Source organism: Diadema setosum, chromosome 14, assembly GCF_964275005.1.
Source record: "Diadema setosum chromosome 14, eeDiaSeto1, whole genome shotgun sequence".
Taxonomy (NCBI): domain Eukaryota; kingdom Metazoa; phylum Echinodermata; class Echinoidea; order Diadematoida; family Diadematidae; genus Diadema; species Diadema setosum.
This window is the reverse complement of record NC_092698.1, coordinates 37,136,117-37,142,628: the sequence shown is the minus strand read 5'-3', so window position 1 is coordinate 37,142,628 and position 6,512 is coordinate 37,136,117.

Here is a 6,512-nt window from a genome sequence, read left to right as displayed (position 1 = left end):
TAATCTTACGCAACTACTTACCACCGTATCGTCTTCTCTTTTTTTTTTCCGGGCTATGAGCTGGACGCGCGAGCTGAACACGCACTATGGTGAACCACTCCGTTTCGCATGCGCGGGTAGCTAGATGATCGGATGCGGCTCTCAAGTGACAACACTCGGTCAACAACTGACCAATGCCGATTGAGGACTGAACGAAGACGAGCCATCACGCACACCCTCCAGTGGAAGTCTGGGCTTTTTTTTAGCAGAAAAATGGAAAAAAAAAAAATATGGTTTGATTTTTTTCGGGGAAATCTCGCACGGAAATGGAATTTACTCCAGCCGCATGCATGCAGGAGACTGGTCAGCGCACAATGCTGGTCGTTCATGATCGGTCTTTGCGGACCACGGCCGTGTCCGTGGGTCGCTGGATCTTTTACATTCATGAATAGATGTCATGAGTCAGAGAGAAATCCACATCGGTCGTAAAATACAGGACTGAGGTCAGATTTCTCACGTCTGCATAGATACGTGATGTCATCGACCTGTAGTTGCTCCATAACATCATCAAACATGGTGATAAATAATGATCTTCAGCAATCTAGGCCGAACCTTTATTTTAGTGTATAAATTTCCTTTGTTAGGACTAGGAGCATCCGTGTAGTCTCTTGAAGAAAATAAATAAACTGCCAGAAAAGGCACATTTTTGTGTGTGTGTGTGTGTGTGTGTGCATGTGTGTGCATGTGCGTTCTACTTTTTATCAAGCACAGGAGAAAGTGCGAAGCTAACAGTAGAGGTGGTTTTTCGGTATGAATTTGAGCTGCATGCATCCAAACCATGCATTAGGGGTTGCAGAGGGAAATAACGCTATGGACATCCATCAATATTATTGAAAGAGAGTTCGAATGGTACATCTTCTTTCCAGCATGTCTTCCGAGATGAGTGTCTCTCGAGCACCAAACGTGACTGATACCATGGTCTTGCCTTTTCGCAGGGAAGTAGAACTTTCCAACTGTATTCCTGGTTACAGTGAGCACAAATGCACCAACCAGGGAGGTGAAAAAGAAATACCCCTTCCGCTTCCTCGCCCAATGTTGAGCCTCCAATCCAACACAAAGTCGATCAAATTACAGCGAAAATTTCCCATGTTCAACCCTTTTTCTTTTTGATTCAGGTATATCCTCCAAATATATGAATATATAAATCGCATGTGAGTCATATTGAGAAAAAAATGCATTACTTATCACAATCAAGGTAGTTGGTGTTCTCTGCATGCTTCTCAATAATTCATTGTTCAATTCAACTTGACATATTGGATAATAATTGGACAAAATAGACTTAAGTAATAAGACTGGCATGAGCTTTAATGAAATGGGACATAATCCTAAAAACAAACAAAACAACAAAATTAATTATGAGGTTTTTGAATATTTTCATAGCAATACAAAAGTCGTTTAGGTCACGGACCAAATAAGTATGTAAATAAAATGATTCTTGGAAAACAAGCAACTTGTGCATGAGTGCACCATGGTGTAAGCCTGTTTATATTACGGATGAAAAAATCTAACTAATTATTTCATTTCTGGTGAGACTGCATGATATTAGGATAAGTTTTATCATTCTTATAAACTTTCGAAAGAGTGAAATATGATCAATCACTTTTGTTATGATAATCATCATTTTGAATACGATTATGATAACTATTATATATCAATGTTCATATTATATTATTTTCATTGCTTTTTGTTTCTTTAATTAAGCACTATTATTCCTGCTGTTATTCTTGTTGTCTTTATAACTATCACTATTATATCAACAAAGAAAGAGGTCTTATAGTAGGTTACACTGCACTTTGCACATTCAATCAAAAAGTTGTTGTTGTTTTCGTTGTTACGAACAATCTGACGTAATGATCGTACTTGCACAGATCGCTTGATGAGATTCATCATTAATTTCTAACAAGAATCAAGTACAAACGCAAAGGAGATATGAAAATGAACGAATAAATGAATATTCAATATGCAGTGTTTAATATCAATATGTGAACGATCTTTTCAAAATGACTATATAAATTTCCTGTCTGCAGATAAATAACATGGGCAGGCCTACATGGTGATAGCAGTGTTTAGATGTTGGATTAAGGAATATTAGGAAAGTTAAAGGATAAAAACGAAAGGCAACAATACAAGGTGAAACAAAGCATAAGGAAAAACACATAGAAAGAATGGACGGGAAGATAAAAATGATGAAGATAACGGCTGATGAGGAGAAGGAGACATTAAATATGAGGAGAAACAGGAAGGTTTGAAGGAAGATTGCAAGGAGAAGAATAATATGAAGAAAAGAACGATGAACAAATCATGCCATATAAGGATTTATAAAGTGGATATTACACTTGTGTTTATTCATGAGGACATGTCGTGTTGGTTTGATGCGTGTAGGGTAGATTAGAATATCAGTGTCAAAGTGAAAAAACAAACATTAATTGATCTATGAAATCATTGAAAGAAATGAATATCATGCATGTTGGTATGTCACTAGGTAGGAAAGTCATGCTCACGTTTAGCCTTTATAGACTATAGCCTTTAGCTTTTAGGCTGTCCTGATTGCTAAAGAAACACTATACAATGGACTTTTATCTTCATTTTCATTGTTTTTAACTTGTAAATAGTCTCTTTTCATCAGATAAAGATCCAAACGTGGCGTCTTGAGTCCAAAAGGAGGGAAATCAGGGGAAATCATACAAAAATGCCAGCTTGGTAGAAACTCATTAGATGTGGTTAACCCTTTCTGTGTCATTGAGTCAAATGTGCAAAAATTGCACACATAATACCTATGGCACTCAGATGGTTAACCGTAATACCTCGCTTTGAGCATCACTCTTGGTCACGCTTTCATTTATGAGAGGATTTTTTTTTCCGGCGTTTGTTCTGAAGACAAGTGCAAACGTGACGTGGTGAAACTGTGGTTTTTCGTTAAACTAATCTGAGACGAATTTGAGCTGTAAGAAATGACAAATTTCAGAACTGGAATGAAGAAAAATAATTTAATTAGATATCAAACGCAAAATATTACATTGAATTTCTATCGTGTATTCTCTGCACTTTTTCCAATCAGCCAATGTAATGTGTTATATTCCTATCTCGTGTGTTTTGGATTAATTACAGGTAGGTGCGAGACCATTTACGTAAAAGACGTCTCCCCCTTAAGTGTCCCTAAAGGGCACCTACTTTCGTCAAGCATCAGTTTGATTAACGATAATGAAAGAGGAAAAAATGGGTTTTAATTGAGTTTGCCTGACATGTGAAATATGAGACGCCGGATATGTCTGGCCTGCCACCGACACTTCCTATTCTTACCTTCGAAGGTCCATTCTAATTCCTTTTCATTCTCAACCGGACATCAACAATTATTGAAAATTTCTAGAATTACAATGATATAACGGCTATCACTCTCTCCCAAGATATTTTCCTTTTTCATGGAGTTTACATTTATTTTTAGATAATTATTTTGTTCATGTACAATGCCTTATTCTCTATGAAAGATATAGTAAATCAAAGTTTTGGTTTGTTTTTGATTGAACATGAAGTGAGAGACCTTATCTTAATAACCACATCGTTTCACCCCGAACATACCGAAGTCGTGTTGTTCACTATTACCATGCATGTAATTGAGAAGGTTGATGACGTCATCAACGTGTACCGTACAAAATATATTTCCCATGGATTTGCACGGAAATTGTTATATTATAAACTGGGCACGTTCATAATATCCTCTAAAACCGCGCTTCTAAATCATTTCTAATTACTCTGGCTCCTATAAAGTTTTGCGGCACAGTTACATGTGTAAATCGACTTCATTCTTTTTTAAAGACATCGCGACCCACCTCCAAGAGCTTCGCTGTCCACTGGTTATATTGAGAAGCACTGCTTTGAATCCACCAGCAGTGTGTTATAGGAACACAATATGCGAATACATTAATTTGTCATACACTTCAGATATACATACAGATTAATAGGTTAAAATGAGATTGCTATTGGAAGTCTTATCTCATTCTATCTCTTTTCTTCTCAATAAAGGATAATATATATTTGATGTATGAAAACAAACTTCATGGTTTTTAATGAGAGGAGATCGAAACACAGAATCAATACGAATCAAATTAAGTAAGATTCTTATAGTCTCTGCGACTTTGATATTTAGGGCGTCTTTATTTAGGAAAATTGTTCAAGGGAAAAATATGTTGATTTAATCTGTTACTAAGTTATATAACAAATTCACAAGGGAAACTTGCGTAATGAATTCATCAAAGTCTCTTCCTGTAAACTTGAAAATTATATACAGTGTACCACATTCTGCAATCTCATGATCTATCAAATCTTTGTTTCATGCACATGCTGCGCGCCCGGGGCAATCATTCTTGCCAGTCCTTTTGCTCGCACTATAACAGCAGGGAGGTGGCACCCCCCTGGTAACAGTATGATGACTTCTCGGACTAGTTTACCTTTGAAATCATATGTTTGTTGAAAGTGTTTATTTCCAAGCCCTCATCTGAAATTATCATTATGCCTTTTTCTTACGTGCAGTCAATGATACCAGAATGTCGTGAACTTCTATTGCCCACTATTCGCAATTATATATATATATATATATATATATATATATATATATATATATATATATATATATATATATATTGTTACGGGAGGTTAACTTGGCCTAGCGAACCATCATAACCACCAAAAATACCCAGACTCTCAAACAAGGTGTTTGGTCGATCTCGGTCATCTTCGAACTCTTTATTTACATATTCCTCCGCGGAACAATCAAGTGCCCAGAAATGATAATACAATGCACATGTATCCATAACACTTCCCCCCTAAAAGAGTACATTTAACGTTTTAACACAAATGGACTCTATGTACCTTGGCACAATATTTTGGAACAGCATTGTACATTCCTCTTCCAATTCACCCTTATAACTCCATGAATTTACCATGGTTGCATCATTATAAGAACACATAAACAAAGTATGCTATGGTTATATCATCATCACAACCTGTGATAAAACATGTACGACTTTAGTACCATTCAACATGTACCAAACTAACACTCTCGTGAGTTACTGCTGCTTGTTAGTTACAGCATACTGGAATTGCATGTAGTTGTGCAACACTGAATACTGCAATGTTAACTTTCTCAACACCTTAACCTTTATGCAATCATGTCATGCATACAAACAATACACGTTGTACCAAAATCAGATGGTTCCTCATTAGAACATACATATAAGTCAATTTTACACTGTCATAATGATTAACCTGTGTACGAAGATCATAAACACGTCATCTCTTCCACAAACAACTGCATATAATCCGACTGTTGTAATCGTATACATCATATTACCTACAACCAAAACATCATATTCCATGATATGCGACTTACATATACCTGTACACGTTGTGTCAGCATCTATTGAAACGTTAAAACACCAACAAATGTCATATATCCTCCTTATGTTTCTGAAAACTTTCCTGTCAACATACCAAAACACCAAGAGTATGACCTGCCTGACAAAACATCAAATGAACCTGAATGAGATATACTTGATGATAACCTGTGTGTACACCTAAACTTAATAAGTGAGTGTATACCTGCCTGTATACATCCTGGTATAACACAGTCAGCTTAAATATATGCCTGTTGGTATGTTGGATCAACTGTGAAATACTGAACACCTTTGCCAAGGCTATGATTGAGCTATAATAATGAGCAAAAGCTTTGTACATGTCAACTATATAATTTCTGTACCTAATACAGTATACATGCTAATTAAATCCAAAAAAGCAACATCCAATAAACTTAGGGTATGTGCCACAACAAACCCAACCAATACTTGTACATGTACAAGTATTAAACTTCATATACCTGAACTGTGCCTACATTACTCGATACACTACATTCTCTATACAAACAGCGACACTACCTGTTTGAAATCAATTTACCAACAACTCACATTCTTGACAACTGTTGATGGCTAGCATAACTTAAAACAGCCTTCATAGTGTCTTCTTTTGTTGAGTGACTCAAGCACAATTATAGCTTGCTGTGTTTCCTTATTAACACAAACATGTCTGAAGATACTTCCATGTTGTTATTTACAGATTCAAAGTGCCATTCATGCTGTTGGCATCACAATTATAGTGTATGCGAGATACATACATATACATGATGTACACACACTGTCCTGTGTACTTGCAAAACAAATTACACCTGTTTAAAGTGTTACAAACATAAAATACATTTGCACAATTGTTGCATCTGGCAACAAGACAAAATACTGAGATGTCTCAATTAAGCACGAGAAAGGGCGTCTGCGACAATGTTTTCCTTTCCGCGAATGTGCTTAATGTCAAGGTTATACTCCTGTAGGATTAAACTCCATCGCATCAGTCTCTGGTTTTTGTTTCTCATTCTGTTGACGAATGTCAGTGGGTTGTGATCAGTCCACACAACAATCGGTTGAGTTGTG